This window comes from Pleurodeles waltl, chromosome 3_1 (assembly GCF_031143425.1).
Source record: "Pleurodeles waltl isolate 20211129_DDA chromosome 3_1, aPleWal1.hap1.20221129, whole genome shotgun sequence".
Taxonomy (NCBI): Eukaryota; Metazoa; Chordata; class Amphibia; order Caudata; family Salamandridae; genus Pleurodeles; species Pleurodeles waltl.
Genome location: NC_090440.1, coordinates 1456707985 through 1456728265, shown reverse-complemented (window position 1 = coordinate 1456728265; position 20281 = coordinate 1456707985). Strand labels below are relative to the sequence as shown.

General features: G+C 42.7%; 1 long non-coding RNA gene across 1 annotated transcript in view; it reads right to left on the bottom strand.

Annotated features, from left to right (window-relative positions):
- Window positions 1-20281, bottom strand: part of LOC138283372 (uncharacterized) — a 100060-nt gene that overhangs the window by 28549 nt on the left and 51230 nt on the right. The window contains exon 2 of the long non-coding RNA XR_011201220.1: window positions 638-820. This is a non-coding gene — a long non-coding RNA (uncharacterized lncRNA). The remainder of the gene's footprint in view (window positions 1-637; window positions 821-20281) is intronic.

The following is a 20281-nucleotide window of genomic DNA, read 5'->3' as shown; positions in this document are numbered from 1 at the left end:
CCTCCAACATGGCTGGCTGGGTTCGCTAAAGCAGCTTTCCCCGTCCTCACAGTCAGTGGCCGCTGACGCCGCCTCCACCTCACTCAGCGGCTGGCCCAACCGACAGCGCTTCTCGCCGCTTCCCCCAGCGTCCGCCCTTAGTGGCTGAGCTGGCTTCATGAAGCCTCCTCCATGCTTCTTGCAGGTTCCCCCAGGGTTGACCGTCAGTGGAGGACCTGACAGACACAACACCCTGCACCAGTGCCCACATAGCTGCCAGGTTTCAGATTACCGTGGTTTAAGGGTGCTTATGTGTGACTTGCCATGCCTTATGTGTGACAATGGGTGAAACTTAATGGCAATTTAAACCATGCTGAAGAATCCCTGTATACAAATATATAAAAAATCACTCCCCAGGTGAAGAGCTGAAGTAACTGACACTTTTATTTTTCCAAAAGGACTTGCACTGAAGTAGTGATGCTCATTGGTGGCATATTGCCATTAAATTAAAAGCTACATGTGTCTGCAGTGTCAGGCCCACCGCCTGAGCGGCGTCCGGGGTGTGCTGTTCCTAAGGGGTGGAGCGTTTAGCCTTTAAGTCTATGCGCTGCACCAGGGCCGTCTCGCACGTCATCCGTGCATGCTCTCCTAGATTTACCTGTGCTCTCCGTTGGCATCTGTGTTGGAGCATGTTGCTGCTCCTGTCGGCATCCAAAGCTTCCCGCTTCTTCCTCGTCCTGGGCACTCAGCGTTCTCCATCCCTCCTAATTGCAATGGGTGCGTCCTCTGACGTCGGGCTTCCTAATTTCTCTCTCCACTCGTTTGTTGTCCTCTATGTGACCTGCAAAACAAAAGAAACAACACATTTCAGCAATAATCTCTTCTATCTGGGTAACCACTCAACTTCAGATTAAGCAGAAAATAGATTTATCTGATTGTTTTCCTTATTGATGGAACTGGTGCAATTAACCATTTTTTTCGGTATACTTTCTGAGCTAAAAGGTAAAGAAAGAATATTTACATAAGAGCTGATGAACTGATAAACATTGGTTTTCCTATGAGTGACATGCATTAAAAACTGTTTGGTATTAAGTTTGAATGACTATTGAACTTTAATACACAGTGCTTAATTTGAGCCGGTGGTTTCCGGTGCTGGGCACCGGCACTTATTTTTGAGGGCCAACATTTATTTTTCTGCATCAGGCATTTACTAAGAGCAAAAGACACATATGGGAAAGGCGGAGGAAGAGAAAGACGGAATTGCGTCACAAAGCAGAAAGCTGCAAGAGTGAGCAGAAGGGGCAGAGAGTGGCTGTAAATGGATTAAAGAGGACTAAAATGGTTTTAGGATTATGCTGCCTCAGTATTCTGTACTCGCACATTTAAATGCAGCAGCCGCATGTTTCAGAAAAAAAAGTTTGGGCACTCGCACATTTTTATTTACAAATTTAGCACTGTTGATCTATACCTAGAGTTGAACTTTGATTTAAAACGACTATTGTTCTATTGCTATTTTTTAATCTTGTGACACAAATTTCAGAAAGCCAGTTGTTAAAACAATATTCAGCCTCATAGAATCCAGAGCTTAGACTTCTATGTGGGTGTTAGGTGATTATTCTCTTTACTCATCATATTTTGGAGCATGGTTCTTGTAAACGTCTTGTGAATTAATAATGTTGAGTTCTGTTCCATAGGTAGAGCGAATAGCGAATGCACCCAAAAGGAACACTATGTAGCAGGACGAAGGGACATTGGGTACGCCGAGGTGGGGCACATGGTAATAAAAGCCATAATTGTGAATGTCTTAGCTCTAAAGTTATGTCATTTATTTCCTAGAAGCTGGATAAAGAGCCCCCGGTGTCGTCAGGTGGGGGGGAGGAGTCTGCTTGATCACACTTCAACCTTCGTGCCGGTGGGTCAGGCTTGACCATCTTAGTGTGAGCTTATATGTAAATCATCAAAAAGAACAAAGTCCAGCATCAATTTTTAATACATATTTGAAAGAGTCCATTCTTATTCAGCAATTTGAATACTTTTTCTCATAAGTGTATGCATTTCTCAGTAGCGATGCAAATCAAGCTGTGTTTAACAACACCTCCATAGTAATACAATTCAAGCCAACACGTGTTTCGTCTTGGGAAAAACTTCAATCCAATCCCAAATGACTTCTTCAGGGCTAAAATTGTAAAATAAATTGTTGAGTTAATAACCAAAATACTAAAACTAAGTCTTCAAATTTGCCTACAAAAGGGCAAAGTATTGGTATAAATTCAAATTGTGGTTTAGACAAGATGGCTGAAGTGATACCCTATAGTGTCTCATGTCTTGTACAAAAGTCCCAAATAACGAAGGGTGGAATGAGAACCAAAGAAACCCGAATAATTAAAGACTACCCTTAAGTATAACAAGTAAATATGTAAAGCTCAAGAACCGACTATATGCCCAAACATGCACTAACCACAAGCTCCACTATTCAACTGAAAAAACACCACTGTGTTAATTGACATGCAACAAAAAAAATGTGGAAGTCATACCTCCTTATTTCCAAAATGTTAACCAATTTCAACCGTCAATAATCAATATCCATTCGATGCCAATCGGTAAGTAAATGGTGATCTTGGAAAACAAAAAATAACACCATATATATCTCCTTGTTCAGGAAATGTTCAAAATGTCAGTAAGTTTATGAGACTCTATGTGTAAAAAATCATTTTCTAGTTAAAACGCGTGTAAACTGAAATACCATAAGCATTAGGACAACCTTCAAGCTTAATCGTAGGTAAAGATTAATCCGTTGTCAAAAAGATCCCTATCAATTATACTGGAGATCCAGCGCCGAGTCTGCCCAAGAAATAAACATGCTCGAACCAAAACCAAAAACACCAATACTCACCGTATCTAGAATCAAGCACGGTCTGTTGCACACACCTCTTTCCTGTACTGGGAGAAGCGAGTACGCAACTCCCAACGCGATCAGAGCAAACAATAACGCGAGTGCGCGACTCCCGAGCCCGGCGTCTGGGACCCGGAAGTTGAAATGTACCCAATGTTATGAAGATAGAGAACGGACTAACGCAAGCACCAGCACAAAACTAAAAAACAGACTACCTTTAATTTTTACTTTCGTAACCAAACGTAGATCAAACATCCAAAATACCAAATGAACAATGCTTAACTGAAATAACAATGTACACTTAAAAATAAGTTACTTAATCAGGAGATGTAATATCTTGAAATGGGATAACACCTGGAAAGACCATTATGAAAAAAGAAATGCACAATAAATCCATCTCAGGAAAGCCAAATCTGGCTGTACACTCAAAAAACCAAGGAGTTTATTCGTCCCGAACTCGTTTCTCTGTGTGGCACCTTTGTGTGGCATCTTTGTGTGGCATCTTCCAAATTCTAATGTCTCTCCGCACAAGGCAAACTATGTTCATAAAAAGAACAAACCAAGTAACTCATACAGACATGGTCTCATTTATATGGGTCAGTGCTAGGTCGTGGCAATTTGCAATAATGTGTTAATATATGAAATATAATAGAAACTCCACCGACTTAGTTGAAGGATTATGATTAATACCTCAAATGCTGCAAAGCCATTGACAATAAGGAAAACTGATATACACCAAATATCACATCCTATTTGAACAAAGGAAACAATGGTAATAAATAATTAAGTTAACCTGCAATAACTTTAATGCATGGACAAGTTATCTAAATTAAACCAGGAAGAATTCCAACTCCCTATCTGAGTTGAGACCAGATTCCACGGCCCTCAATCTCATAATCCAAAGTGCCTCACTTTGCCGAAGGGCTAGTTCCCTATTACCACCCCTGGAATCTTTGGGGATGTGTTCCAGCCCCAAAAATTCGAAACTCTTATGGTTGGTCTGTGAGTTACAGTTCATTATATGGATCACTAATGGATATTTCATATCCATGTTGTTAAGTGCTCTCACATGTTCACCAATCCTAGTCTTCAGTGCACGAATTGTGCTACCTACATATATCTTAAGGCATTTGCATCGTATGATATATACGACAAACGTAGTGTTGCAATTAATCATTGAACAAATCTTGAATTGTGTTCTCCCATCGGAGAACTCTTTTACATTATGACAGGCCCAGCGGCATACTCCGCAGCTACCGCATCTAAAAAAACCCACCATTTTTGTAGAAAGCCATGTCGTCTTAGGAGGATTAACGGTAAAGCTTGGACTTAATATACTTTTTAAGTTCCTGCCCTTACGGAATGCTACTGGTATTCTTTTTGGCAAAATATCCTTCAGTGATTCGTCTTGGGACAATGAACTCCAATGTTTGTTCATGCATTTTTGCAGAATCAGCAAAGCATCATTAAACTCTGTAATAAATCGAACTATATTGGGTTGATCAGTCCTCTTACTAGTGTTATCCTTCTTAAGTGTGTCACATCTCTTTAAACACTTAGCTTTGCGATGGGCCTTCCTGACCAACTTATTTGAGTAGCCCCGTGCTAGAAATCTTCTGCTCATATTAGCTAACTCATAAAAAAACTCATCATCTAGACTACAATTGCGTCTAGCCCTCACAAATTCTGCATAGGGGATAGATGCTATTTGATACCTGGGGTGCGAACTATCAGCATGTAATATGGAATTACAAGAAGTAGCTTTACGAAATAGTCTACTCTGGATCTTTCCTTCATCAATGAAAATTTCAACATCGAGAAACTCAATACTTGTTGTGCTGAATTGATATGTGAATTTCACATTCATATCATTTGAATTCAAAAATTCACAGAAATCCAACAATTTCCTTTCACCACCCGTCCAAATCAAAAAACAATCGTCTATGTATCTTCCCCAGAATAATATATGAGTCTGCCATTCACTTGCATCAGGGCCCCAAATCCATTTGTGCTCAAACCACCCCATAAAAAGATTTGCGTATGAGGGGGAGAATTTGGAACCCATGGCCACACCCTGTTTTTGTCGGAACCAGTCTTTGTTAAACAGGAAAAAGTTATTGGTCAATATAAGGTTCATCATTTCAATCAACATTTCAGTATGCTCCCAATAGCTTGCTGATCTTTTGTGTAGAAAAAAACGGATGGCTTCTTGTCCTAGTTCATGATTAATACATGTATATAATGAAACTACATCCAAGGTTACCAACATCATGTCATTGTCCCAATCTACATCATTCAAAATGCTCAGAATATGCGTGGTATCTTTAATAAACGATGGTAAGTTGCATACTATTGGTTGCAGAAAACAATCTACATATTCTGAGAGTTTCTCAGTGGGACCTGAAATACCTGAGACAATGGGTCTGCCTGGTGGAAAGGACAAACCTTTGTGTACTTTGGGAAGCGTGTAAAGACATGGATACCTAGGATGATCCACTCTCAGGTACACGTATTCGTCTTTATTCAAAAGCCCCTTCTCCCACCAAATCTTCAATTTTTTGTTTATTACGTAGGTTAGATTAGGAATGGGATTCACACATACCTTCTCATAACAAATTACATCATTGAGTTGTGATAAAATTTCATTGTCATAGTCCATTTTGTTCATAAGAACCACATTTCCTCCTTTGTCAGCCTGCTTTATAATAATATCTTTATTCTGTTTCAAAGATGTCAATGCAGTTAATTCTTCAGAGTTAAGATTCTTCACAAATTGCTTATAGTTAATCTTAGTCAAACACTTATCGAAATCCTGACAGACCAAATCGAAGAATTTATCAAAACAATTCAAATTCCCTGACCTAGGTATCCAGCCTGATCTTTTCTTAAAGCCACTGGACACACTCATGTCCGGATCAATGTCCAGATCATGTAGCATCCTTGATACGATACCAGGATCTTCATCTCTCTCTGCTAAAGAAACAATAAGTGCTGTATCATGTATCTGTTCAATGGATAGAGTGCTAGGAGTTGGTGTACACCAATTAGCATTTGAATTCATCGTGGGGTGCTGATGGAAATATTTCCTAATTTTAAGTTTACGCACAAATTTGAATAAGTCAATCTTGGACCTACAAGGGTCCCCAAAAGATCTAGGGCAAAAGTTGAGTCCCCTAGCCAGAAGACTCTTTGCCCCTGTGGTAAGTTCAAATCCGGAATAGTTAATCACATTGATGGAGGTCGATCCATCATCATCTAAGTTTTCTTGTTGTTGTCCCGAGATCTGAAATTGAAATTGGTTAACATTTTGGAAATAAGGAGGTATGACTTCCACATTTTTTTTGTTGCATGTCAATTAACACAGTGGTGTTTTTTCAGTTGAATAGTGGAGCTTGTGGCTAGTGCATGTTTGGGCATATAGTCGGTTCTTGAGCTTTACATATTTACTTGTTATACTTAAGGGTAGTCTTTAATTATTCGGGTTTCTTTGGTTCTCATTCCACCCTTCGTTATTTGGGACTTTTGTACAAGACATGAGACACTATAGGGTATCACTTCAGCCATCTTGTCTAAACCACAATTTGAATTTATACCAATACTTTGCCCTTTTGTAGGCAAATTTGAAGACTTAGTTTTAGTATTTTGGTTATTAACTCAACAATTTATTTTACAATTTTAGCCCTGAAGAAGTCATTTGGGATTGGATTGAAGTTTTTCCCAAGACGAAACACGTGTTGGCTTGAATTGTATTACTATGGAGGTGTTGTTAAACACAGCTTGATTTGCATCGCTACTGAGAAATGCATACACTTATGAGAAAAAGTATTCAAATTGCTGAATAAGAATGGACTCTTTCAAATATGTATTAAAAATTGATGCTGGACTTTGTTCTTTTTGATGATTTACATATAAGCTCACAATAAGTTTCTGTCGGGTGTGCCGTACTTTATATCATTATTTATTGGATTGTTTAAATCCATAAGGGTGGGGGGTGTTCCCTTGTGCAGGCACCCTTGTTTCCTTGGGTTTTTGGTTTACTTGACCCGATTTTATGCTACTCATGATCCTGAGCGCCTGTTTAGCCCCAAAAATCTTTCACCCCACCAGTAAAGTTTCATTTAAATTTAGGGGAGGCTGCTTGGATCTTTAGCTTAGATACAATTTGATACCATATCATGGACAGGAATAAGATAGCAGAGGATCTGTTTGATAGTTTAGCTAGGGGGGCCACACCCCAAAATATATGGCGTAATGATTTACATACACAAAATGAAGGGTTAAGGAGCAAATTTATTAGATTGGAAAAACTTAAGAAAAATGAATTATCCAAATGGTGGGATGGGGCCACTTTGAAGCAATACATTAAATTGAATCGTATCCCCAGGGGATTAAGATCCCAGATATTTCCAACATATGACGATTTAGACCCGGATTTGTTGGCCCTGTGGAATAAGGAACTAACGGCGAGTTCAATGAGACTCATGGAAATACTGATCATTAATGCAGAGAGAAAGGTGTCCAAACTACAGGCTGAGATTATAATGCTTGAAAAAGAAATTGAGAGTTTAAATCTAAAAGAATCTACTGATAAAAATTATAAAATCTTAGATGAGATTGTACTTAAATTTCAAGAAGAAATAACACAGAGGAAAGCACGCAAATTAAAAAGAGATGAAAAGGATTATTTGACTGGAAGAGTATTCACTTTTGCCAGCAAATATGACCATTTAATTCATACCAACTTGACGCCTAGGAGCCCGAGCACGTCAAATGTCTCTGATTCAACATCAAACTGCACTCCGGCCACCAGTGACAGTGAGGCAGATGGAACAGTGGGTATAGCTACCCCAGGAAATGTCGGCACTGATAGCAATTCCATTTTTTTACAAGAACTTATGAGGATGAAACGGGGCAAACTTATTCAGAACAGAAATACAAAAAAACAAGAAGGGGCGGTAGAAGAAAAAGGAGTCAGGATAAGAGATCGGGATGGGGTAACAACAAGATCTCGGGACAACAACAAGAAAACTTAGATGATGATGGATCGACCTCCATCAATGTGATTAACTATTCCGGATTTGAACTTACCACAGGGGCAAAGAGTCTTCTGGCTAGGGGACTCAACTTTTGCCCTAGATCTTTTGGGGACCCTTGTAGGTCCAAGATTGACTTATTCAAATTTGTGCGTAAACTTAAAATTAGGAAATATTTCCATCAGCACCCCACGATGAATTCAAGTGCTAATTGGTGTACACCAACTCCTAGCACTCTATCCATTGAACAGATACATGATACAGCACTTATTGTTTCTTTAGCAGAGAGAGATGAAGATCCTGGTATCGTATCAAGGATGCTACATGATCTGGACATTGATCCGGACATGAGTGTGTCCAGTGGCTTTAAGAAAAGATCAGGCTGGATACCTAGGTCAGGGAATTTGAATTGTTTTGATAAATTCTTCGATTTGGTCTGTCAGGATTTCGATAAGTGTTTGACTAAGATTAACTATAAGCAATTTGTGAAGAATCTTAACTCTGAAGAATTAACTGCATTGACATCTTTGAAACAGAATAAAGATATTATTATAAAGCAGGCTGACAAAGGAGGAAATGTGGTTCTTATGAACAAAATGGACTATGACAATGAAATTTTATCACAACTCAATGATGTAATTTGTTATGAGAAGGTATGTGTGAATCCCATTCCTAATCTAACCTATGTAATAAACAAAAAATTGAAGATTTGGTGGGAGAAGGGGCTTTTGAATAAAGACGAATACGTGTACCTGAGAGTGGATCATCCTAGGTATCCATGTCTTAACACGCTTCCCAAAGTACACAAAGGTTTGCCCTTTCCACCAGGCAGACCCATTGTCTCAGGTATTTCAGGTCCCACTGAGAAACTCTCAGAATATGTAGATTGTTTTCTGCAACCAATAGTATGCAACTTACCATCGTTTATTAAAGATACCACGCATATTCTGAGCATTTTGAATGATGTAGATTGGGACAATGACATGATGTTGGTAACCTTGGATGTAGTTTCATTATATACATGTATTAATCATGAACTAGGACAAGAAGCCATCAGTTTTTTTCTACACAAAAGATCAGCAAGCTATTGGGAGCATACTGAAATGTTGATTGAAATGATGAACCTTATATTGACCAATAACTTTTTCCTGTTTAACAAAGACTGGTTCCGACAAAAACAGGGTGTGGCCATGGGTTCCAAATTCTCCCCCTCATACGCAAATCTTTTTATGGGGTGGTTTGAGCACAAATGGATTTGGGGCCCTGATGCAAGTGAATGGCAGACTCATATATTATTCTGGGGAAGATACATAGACGATTGTTTTTTGATTTGGACGGGTGGTGAAAGGAAATTGTTGGATTTCTGTGAATTTTTGAATTCAAATGATATGAATGTGAAATTCACATATCAATTCAGCACAACAAGTATTGAGTTTCTCGATGTTGAAATTTTCATTGATGAAGGAAAGATCCAGAGTAGACTATTTCGTAAAGCTACTTCTTGTAATTCCATATTACATGCTGATAGTTCGCACCCCAGGTATCAAATAGCATCTATCCCCTATGCAGAATTTGTGAGGGCTAGACGCAATTGTAGTCTAGATGATGAGTTTTTTTATGAGTTAGCTAATATGAGCAGAAGATTTCTAGCACGGGGCTACTCAAATAAGTTGGTCAGGAAGGCCCATCGCAAAGCTAAGTGTTTAAAGAGATGTGACACACTTAAGAAGGATAACACTAGTAAGAGGACTGATCAACCCAATATAGTTCGATTTATTACAGAGTTTAATGATGCTTCGCTGATTCTGCAAAAATGCATGAACAAACATTGGAGTTCATTGTCCCAAGACGAATCACTGAAGGATATTTTGCCAAAAAGAATACCAGTAGCATTCCGTAAGGGCAGGAACTTAAAAAGTATATTAAGTCCAAGCTTTACCGTTAATCCTCCTAAGACGACATGGCTTTCTACAAAAATGGTGGGGTTTTTTAGATGCGGTAGCTGCGGAGTATGCCGCTGGGCCTGTCATAATGTAAAAGAGTTCTCCGATGGGAGAACACAATTCAAGATTTGTTCAATGATTAATTGCAACACTACGTTTGTCGTATATATCATACGATGCAAATGCCTTAAGATATATGTAGGTAGCACAATTCGTGCACTGAAGACTAGGATTGGTGAACATGTGAGAGCACTTAACAACATGGATATGAAATATCCATTAGTGATCCATATAATGAACTGTAACTCACAGACCAACCATAAGAGTTTCGAATTTTTTGGGCTGGAACACATCCCCAAAGATTCCAGGGGTGGTAATAGGGAACTAGCCCTTCGGCAAAGTGAGGCACTTTGGATTATGAGATTGAGGGCCGTGGAATCTGGTCTCAACTCAGATAGGGAGTTGGAATTCTTCCTGGTTTAATTTAGATAACTTGTCCATGCATTAAAGTTATTGCAGGTTAACTTAATTATTTATTACCATTGTTTCCTTTGTTCAAATAGGATGTGATATTTGGTGTATATCAGTTTTCCTTATTGTCAATGGCTTTGCAGCATTTGAGGTATTAATCATAATCCTTCAACTAAGTCGGTGGAGTTTCTATTATATTTCATATATTAACACATTATTGCAAATTGCCACGACCTAGCACTGACCCATATAAATGAGACCATGTCTGTATGAGTTACTTGGTTTGTTCTTTTTATGAACATAGTTTGCCTTGTGCGGAGAGACATTAGAATTTGGAAGATGCCACACAAAGATGCCACACAAAGGTGCCACACAGAGAAACGAGTTCGGGACGAATAAACTCCTTGGTTTTTTCAGTGTACAGCCAGATTTGGCTTTCCTGAGATGGATTTATTGTGCATTTCTTTTTTCATAATGGTCTTTCCAGGTGTTATCCCATTTCAAGATATTACATCTCCTGATTAAGTAACTTATTTTTAAGTGTACATTGTTATTTCAGTTAAGCATTGTTCATTTGGTATTTTGGATGTTTGATCTACGTTTGGTTACGAAAGTAAAAATTAAAGGTAGTCTGTTTTTTAGTTTTGTGCTGGTGCTTGCGTTAGTCCGTTCTCTATCTTCATAACATTGGGTACATTTCAACTTCCGGGTCCCAGACGCCGGGCTCGGGAGTAGCGCACTCGTGTTATTGTTTGCTCTGATCGCGTTGGGGGTTGCGTACTCGCTTCTCCCAGTACAGGAAAGAGGTGTGTGCAACAGACAGTGCTTGATTCTAGATACGGTGAGTATTGGTGTTTTTGGTTTTGGTTCGAGCATGTTTATTTCTTGGGCAGACTCGGCGCTGGATCTCCAGTATAATTGATAGGGATCTTTTTGACAACGGATTAATCTTTACCTACGATTAAGCTTGAAGGTTGTCCTAATGCTTATGGTATTTCAGTTTACACGCGTTTTAACTAGAAAATGTTTTTTTACACATAGAGTCTCATAAACTTACTGACATTTTGAACATTTCCTGAACAAGGAGATATATATGGTGTTATTTTTTGTTTTCCAAGATCACCATTTACTTACCGATTGGCATCGAATGGATATTGATTATTGACGGTTGAAATTGGTTAACATTTTGGAAATAAGGAGGTATGACTTCCACATTTTTTTTGTTGCATGTCAATTAACACAGTGGTGTTTTTTCAGTTGAATAGTGGAGCTTGTGGCTAGTGCATGTTTGGGCATACAGTCGGTTCTTGAGCTTTACATATTTACTTGTTATACTTAAGGGTAGTCTTTAATTATTCGGGTTTCTTTGGTTCTCATTCCACCCTTCGTTATTTGGGACTTTTGTACAAGACATGAGACACTATAGGGTATCACTTCAGCCATCTTGTCTAAACCACAATTTGAATTTATACCAATACTTTGCCCTTTTGTAGGCAAATTTGAAGACTTAGTTTTAGTATTTTGGTTATTAACTCAACAATTTATTTTACAATTTTAGCCCTGAAGAAGTCATTTGGGATTGGATTGAAGTTTTTCCCAAGACGAAACACGTGTTGGCTTGAATTGTATTACTATGGAGGTGTTGTTAAACACAGCTTGATTTGCATCGCTACTGAGAAATGCATACACTTATGAGAAAAAGTATTCAAATTGCTGAATAAGAATGGACTCTTTCAAATATGTATTAAAAATTGATGCTGGACTTTGTTCTTTTTGATGATTTACATATAAGCTCACAATAAGTTTCTGTCGGGTGTGCCGTACTTTATATCATTATTTATTGGATTGTTTAAATCCATAAGGGTGGGGGGTGTTCCCTTGTGCAGGCACCCTTGTTTCCTTGGGTTTTTGGTTTACTTGACCCGATTTTATGCTACTCATGATCCTGAGCGCCTGTTTAGCCCCAAAAATCTTTCACCCCACCAGTAAAGTTTCATTGACCATCTTAGTGGTTTGCTTGATTCACAGGGAAGTAGGGAACTACAATGTGTCCATTTCACTCCTGCAAAAAGGTAAAGCCTGACATGCAGAGAGCAGGGACTAAGCAACCCTCAGCCTCATACAACAAAGCACACTGTCTGAGGTTTAACCATGACAGCTGTTAATCTTTTTGGACCCCTTACCACCTGTCCTGGCTGCAGACACGAGTAGGAGCTAAATGCTGAGTTTCAGGGGCCTTCTCATCATGCCATTGCTGACAAATAGATTTTGTCATTGGTGGCACATAAAGAACAACGGCTTTTGCACCTCTCCAAACTGCATGACAAAATCTGCCAGTGCTGTAATGCGGGAATGACTAACAATTTGTATTAGTCTGACCCGTGATGCGTGGCACTTGGCAGGGCTGTGGCCAAATTTAGTGACTGGCCTCACTGACGCAGCCTCCTACAGCAGTGCCCAAAGTTGGTGACTGGCTTTACTGACACAGCCTCCTGCATAAGTGCTCAAAGTTGGCGACAGCCTCACTGACACAGCCTCCTGCAGTAGTGCCCACAGTCGGTGGCTGGCCTCAGTAACAGTGCTTCTTGCAGGTTCCTCCAGGGTCCATTGCCAGAAGATGGCCTCACTGACCCAGCCTCCTGCAGCAACGCCCAAAGTTGACGACAACCTCACTGATGCAGCCTCCTGCAGCAGTGCCTAAATTTGGTGACTGGCCTCGCTGACGCAGTCTCCAACACAATTAGTGGCTGGGAGAACCTAAAACAGCCTTCACCATCAGTCACTGACTTAAATCTTGCATGTAACAACTCATCAGGACTAGTAAATGCTATATAAATGCAATTTCATTAAAAGCTTCAACGCAGCCTTCACCATCAATGGCTATCCTCACTGTGCGGGCTGGTTGTAGCCTCCACAGTCAGTGACTGGCCTCTCTGATGCAGCTTATCTCACCTCCCAGGGTCATTGGCTGTCCTCCCTTACGTGACTTGGTGTTGGACTGTATATTTTCTGCTGAATGAGGCCTTAAATTCCAGTTACATCCCCTCCTGGACTGTTCCCTGGGGTTGCACTCTCCTATATGTTGTTTACTATCTATCTCTTCCTCGTCAGACCACAACCCAGCAGTCCCTCCTCCAGTTCATTCTTCCTGTCTGTCTGGGGGTATGTGTGGTTACTTAGGGGTTACACTCATGCTGGTGCCTTACACCAATCCTTGCTCTAATATGGCCAAGTTCCTAAAAGTGTTAGATTTTTTAGTGACAGGTTATGAAGGTCAGTTCAGCAATTCTTTAACCACACTACGTTTGAACCCTCATTTGTCCGACTACATGCTGGGCCACTTTACATGGCCATCTATGGCTTGGGTCCCTGTGCCATTCACATTAACATAAAAAATACTCACAGAATAGGACCCATGACTATTTGTAAAATAAATAAATACAAAAATAAGAGCAATAGCCCAAGGTTTTTCTTAGGAGCCCAGTGAGGCACTGCGGAATTGCTGAATGGCAGTTTTGACAAATGCCTCCTTTCCCCTTTTTCTGCCTCGCTCTTCCTTGCTCAAAGTCTGATGATGTAAAATAAATCATGTGCCTTAAAATGCATGACTGTGCTCACCACTTGCAAGCACTGGAGCAAATTAATCACTGTTCTGCACCCTAGACCCGTACTTTCGCAGACCATCTCACACTGAAAGAAGCCATGCATTGGTGGAACCTCCTTTTCTGTGCAGGCAGCTAAATTATGAAACACCCTCCGGGCGAAGACAGAAACATACAAGGCAATCTGAAATGCAGGAATACATTAAAGAGCTGCACTTTCGACCAATGTCCCACTCAATGGCACCCGGCTCTGGGCCATGCCTACTCAGGACGACAACCTCCTTTCCAACGTAAGAAAGGCATACATGGCCACAAATGTAGCTGCCTCGCACTCCTCTTTGCTACTTTCTATTATGGATAAACGCAGCTACAGGCCCACAACAGGAGGAGAGGAACATCAAAAGGCTTCCTTCCAAGCCACACTCGCAACTCACAACTTTCCAGGCTTGTTTTGTCCACATAGCTTTTTGTGGCCTGGGTCAAGACCGAGGCTTGTTTCTCCGACGCAGCCTTCAGTAGACTGGGCTTGGGCATCCAGTGAAGTTTAAGGCACACTGGATTAAGATTTTGTCTCTTCTGTCGAGTCTTCGGTAGACTGGGCCCAAGTTACATTATAGTCAAAGTCGAGGATTATTTGCCATCTGATAACACTTCTATTTTTAACTATAGCCTCTGCCATGAACATTCTGCCCCTCGGCAGATGCCTCTTGATATCTCTATGTAGCCTCTACTCCATTCCCTCTCTCACTCTCTACAGATGTATCCAGCAGACTCTCATTATCATCGCTTCCCCTTAACACTCATTGTCCATGTCCGTCTTCTCTCTACACGCCTCTCCCAATGTCTGCAGTCTGTGTCCTACAGCTAGTCCTAGTTAATTCTCTGCCCCTCCTGAGCCTCATATTCACCCGTCGCCCCGTCACTCCCCATTTTCATCAGCGGTCTCGGTTACACATTCCTTCTCGTTTTGGCTTTCGGCAACCTTTGCCTCCACCTCAAGCTTCTCATTTTCCCGCGCTCGGTTTCGTCTTGTCAGGCCCTCTTCCCGCAGCCTCGTTTCCATCTGCAGTAGCTCTTCTACCCCTCTCTCTACAGATGTCTTTCCATGTCTGGTCCCTCCGCCCCCTCGCCTCCAATCTCTGCAACCCCTTGTTTTTGTTTGCAGCTTCTTCCTCCCTTTCCTTCGCTCTACAGATGTCTCGTGCTGTCTCTCTGCCTGCCCCTCGCCCCCTCACTGCAATTCTCCCGCCCTCCCCAGTCTCTCTCATCTCTTCACACCTCTATTTTTGTCTGCAGTCTCGCCCCCTCTCCCGGCCTCTCCTGCTTGTGTGCGAAAACACGTGGCACGGTGTTGATGGAGTAATGCTTTTCTTCTTCCCTGACTCAGGGGTGACAGCGGCACTATGAACAGGCGGGGCGTGGCGAAGAGCAGCCAGGGGTGTGCCAGGATTGGGCATCTAAGGGTGTGCCATGGCCGAGCAGCCAGGCCAAGGACGAAGTAGTCCGACTGGGGCAAAAATTGGACATCAAGAACTAGGCCAGGGACGCGGAAACGCTGGTAATTTTGTGAGCAAGTGTCAGGGTTGGTGAGAAAGGCCTGTGCCAAAGCAAGGCGTGTGACGCGGCCCGTGACAAGCAGTGAGGGTCGACGCACCGCTCCCGAGGTGCCAGTTTGGGGGGGAGGGCCTGAGCTGCAGCCCAGGTCCAAGAGCCATGCCAGTGGAGAGGGGGCACTGCGGAGTTTCGGGGGCTGCGCCAGGCAGGATGAGTCAGAGCTCACGCTGGGAAGCAGGGGCTGCGCCAGAGCCAGGGTTTGATGCCTCACGCATCTCGCGACGCCACGGCCCGGGAGCCAGGCATGCGTCACGAAGAAAATGCTACGGTTGGGCTAGGATTGAGGTGCCAGGTGCTGAGCGGCGAAGGTCAGTGGCCGCTGGTAGGTGACGCAGTGGCATAACGAAACTTGAGGCCCCCCTGCTAAGCACACGGAGCTCCTCCCTCTCAGCATTCACTCAGGAGCTCCTAGGCTAAGTTACTGTTGGGCCGCGGGCAATAGGTGTTAGGCTGCGGATAATACGGAGAAGCAATGACAGGCATGCACACGCATACTGGTAGTCAGTGGGGAATGGCCAAACACACCATTCCCCCATTTATTTATAACATGCGGGCTAATCCGCCACAGGAAACCACATGTACATTCAATTCAAACAAAATTGCCTGTGAGCACTAGACCGGCACAGGGCATTACATCCCTCCCCAACTGGATTAAAAACACAATCCTGAATAAGATTAACACACGCAGTCATTCAATCTCTTACTGGAGCTGGATTGGACCGAAGATTATATCGTTGGCTGCAAAATCGGCCAGTCTCTTCTGAGTCCACTAGGTAACCGACTGCTGGAGGCTCAGTGTTGTGTCCTTCAGCTGACAAAGTTATTTCTCCCTCCTCTTCAGCCTCATGCTCAGTGTCTGGTCAGTCCTCGTGTGAGCAGTCCTAATCTGGCATGTCACTAGCAGGCTACGTGAATGCCACTTTACGAAACCAGGAGACATTTCGAGTTAATTTCTCACCCCCTCTGTGCAGTCACCATGGTTCCAGCTCTCATAGAGGCCTTCCATACCCCTGGCTCATAGGGTGTGTGGAACTTCTATCTTTGATGATGACTCGGTCACTGACTTGTAGGTTCTGCGCTGCAGCATGCCTCCTCCTACTGGCTTTGTCATTCTCCCCTGGTCTTCTGGCTTGTATTTGTCTGGGGCAGAAAGGGGTGACTGGCACCCTAGGTGATAAGGGATGGCATCCTGCCTCTCTCCAGCCAGCATCAGAGACCTAGGTGACCGCCATGTGGTGCAATGGGGTGTTCCTCAGTACCCTCTGAGGAATCGGTGAAGGCTGAGTTCAGGGTCACTGGCTTCCAGCTTGGCAATTCGCAAAACTTTGTTAAGGGTACGTAAGAAGCGCTCAACTCAGCCATTAGCATGTGGCCATTGAGGCATGATCTTTCAATGTCTAATGCCAAGGCTGTCCATTACCTCTTAAATTCACATCCTTGAAATTGGGGCCCACTGTCCGTTTTGACCTTTTCTAAAAGTCCGAACATTGCAAAAGTATTTTCGAGCCCAGAAATGACTTAGAAGAAAGCAGTGGAGTCAACAATCTCAACAACAGGGAATTTGGAGTACCCACTGACAATGAACAGGGTGATCCTCCCATCGGTGAAGCTTCCAAAATCAAGGCTGACCTTGCACCATGGCACAGGGCATGGGACTTCTGTCAAGATTGGTGCCGGGGACCCGGGGTATGTGTTAGCTGGCAGGCCAGACATTGCCTCACCAATCTATCAACCTCAATTTCGAGGATGGGGAACCATACCTTTTGTTTTAGGTGGGTCTTCATCTTTGCAGTGCCTTGGTGTCCCCCAAGTGCTGACACAGTTATTCGTTGCTGCAGGCTTTGCAGAATCACAAAGCAATGTCCCCGCAGAAGGAGACCATCTGGGGTCGAGCTCAGTTCTTTCCGGATTCTCCATAGTTGTGCTAGCCTGCCCCTTTTGGCGAATGAACACCCGTGATAATCTTTGAGGAATTAGTTCCCGGAGCCATTCTCAATGACCGTATTCACTCTTGTCAGGATGGCGTCCTCCACCAATGCTTCAGCAATCTCTTAGAGGTCCATTGTCTTGAGACAGTTGTGGTGGGTGATCATTTGCACATGTTCTTCTGTCGCTTCGCAACTTTGGTGGGTGTTGGGACAACAAATCAGCCAGGTTCTTTGACCCAGGTCAGTAGGTGACTTCCAGTCAGTAGTGTTGAAGTTGGATGGCCCACCTTTCATTTCTTGGGTGCAGTGTTGTCCCCTTGAACAGCGGCACTAGTGGCTAATGGCCCATGATCACTCTGAACAGCCTCCCCCGGAGATGAAAATATCCACAAGCCCATGTGATGGCTAAAGCTTCCCTTTCAATTTGGGTGTAGCGCTGTTCCATTGGTGTGTGGGCTCTGCTGGCGTACGCAAGCGGAGCCCACCAGCCCAGCCCCCTTCTTGGGTGCGGATGGCCCATAGTGCCACTGGACTGGCATCCACGATTAACTCACTCTTCTTCGTTGGATCACAGTATATCATAGTTGTTTCAGATAGCAAGGCTTTTTTCAGGGCTTGAAAAGCTTCCTTGTTGCGGCTTCCCCATATCCAGGGAGTGCTAGTTTTTGTAAGCTGTTTGAGCGGTTCAAACAGAGTGGCTAGATTGGTATGACTCTCATATAGTATGTGGTAATACCCAGGAAACTCCTCCCCTCTGTTAAGGTTTTTGGTGCCGGAGCTTGTTTGATGATGAGGGACTTTCTTGGATCCACTTTGATTGAACACATATCCAAAGAACTCAAATGATGTTTGAAAAAAAGAGCACTTCTTGTTATGAAGAGTCAGGCCTTGTTCGGATAGTCTTTGAGGGCAGCTCTCAGATGCTGGTGGTATTCTTTAGCTGTTGCGGAGTGGATCAGGATATCATCACTGACGTTCATGATGCCCTGAAATCCAGATAAAGTTTTGCGGATGGCATCTTGGAAGACATTAACAGCAGATGATATGCCAAAGCTTAGACGTTTGTATCTCCTCAACCCCAGGTGCATTAAGACTATTGTTATGTATCAACTTTCTTCTGCTAAGCTTAGCTGGTGGTATCCTGTGTACAGGTCTAATTTAGAAAAACATTTTGATCCATTAAGGTCAGCAATGATATTGTCTATTGTAGGTGTTATATGTTTCTCTTTTTGGATCGCCATATTGGGGAGGTGCTTGTCAATGCAGAGCCGGATCTTCCCTGGCTGCTTCAGCTTTTCGGCAGTGACCATGGGTGATACCCACGGGGAGGTTTGGATACTCTTCTGAGTACTCCTTGCTCTTCTAGTTTGTTTAGTTCCTGCTCCAACAGAGGTCAAAAGTGGAATGGGATGCACCTGTGTCAAAGAGCTACAGGCTTAACTGCTTTACTGACGTGCAGCCAGATAGGGGGTGCCTTCAGACACTCTAGCCCCGTGAACACTTCTGGGAATTGCCCTAGCACCTCGTCAGTCTGGGACATCTTTACACTCCTTAGAAAGTGCACTAATTCCAGATTTTCTGCTGAATTGCTGCTTAGAAAGGTGTCTGCTTCTCCATCTACCACATGAAATGTGCTTTTGATTTCCTTTCGTTCTGACTTGACGTCTATTGTCATTTTTCCTTTTAGCAGCAAAGGCTTGCTGCTTCCATATGTGAAGATTTTGGTGGCTGTCGGGGTCAGTGTCGGACAATGCTGAAGGCACCGATATTACTGAATGCCCACGACATTGACAGAGGCCCTAGTGTTATCAGTGCTCTTACTCTGGATTCAGCGACTTCGATCATGCATGTTTGCTGGGGTTTTCAATACTGTTTTAGATCATTTGATAATGTGTTGGAGATGGCCCTTTCTGCTGGGTTATTCCTAAACTTTTTGCCGTTCTCCTCCTTTTTTTCTGAGCCTCTTTTTGTTGGCTTTACTACTCTGGGCACTTTACCACTGCTAATCAGTGCTAAAGTGCCTGTGCTCTCTCACCTATAACTTGGTATAACTGGTTAACACCTGTTTGGTTTATTTGATTTACCTATAAGTCCCTTGTAAAGTGGTATACCATATACCCAGGGCCTGTAAATTAAACACTACTAGTGGGCCTGCAGCGCAGATTGAGCCACCCCCAGAAGTAGCCTTTCAAACCTGTCTCAGGCCTGCCACTGCAGGGCTTGCGTGCACAGTTTACTGCCACACTGCCTTGGCAAATCAAACTACTTGCCAAGGCCTAAACTTTCTTTTTGCTACAGATAACTCATCACTAAGATAGGCCCTAGATAGCCCTATGGGCAGGGTTTTATGTATGTGAAAGGTAGGACATATGTCTTTATATACTACAGGTCCTAGTAGTGACAAACAGCCTATATAGGTTCTCACTACTGTGAGCGCTGCTCCTCTCATAGGATTTTATTGGAAATGCTCTGACATATGTCTAAGTGGTATCTTCTGATCTATGAGGAATAGTGTGGACATGTTTAGTATGTTTGGAATGGTAGTGAGAAACCCTGCTTATTGGTGCAGGTGGGTTTTTTATTACCATTGTAGAAAGGCCACTTTTAGAAAGTGGGCATTCCTCTCTGCTTATAACTCTAGTGCTTTTGCAGCCTGACTCCAATCCATGTCTGGGGCTGAGTGACAGTTCCACTTGGTGCATTCTTTCCAGACAGCCATCACACAGGAGGGGCTGGGTGTGACAGAAGAGGCATCTGCATACTAATAGTATTTCTGTGACAGGGAGGATTGTTCACACCTTACATGTGTATAGGCTGT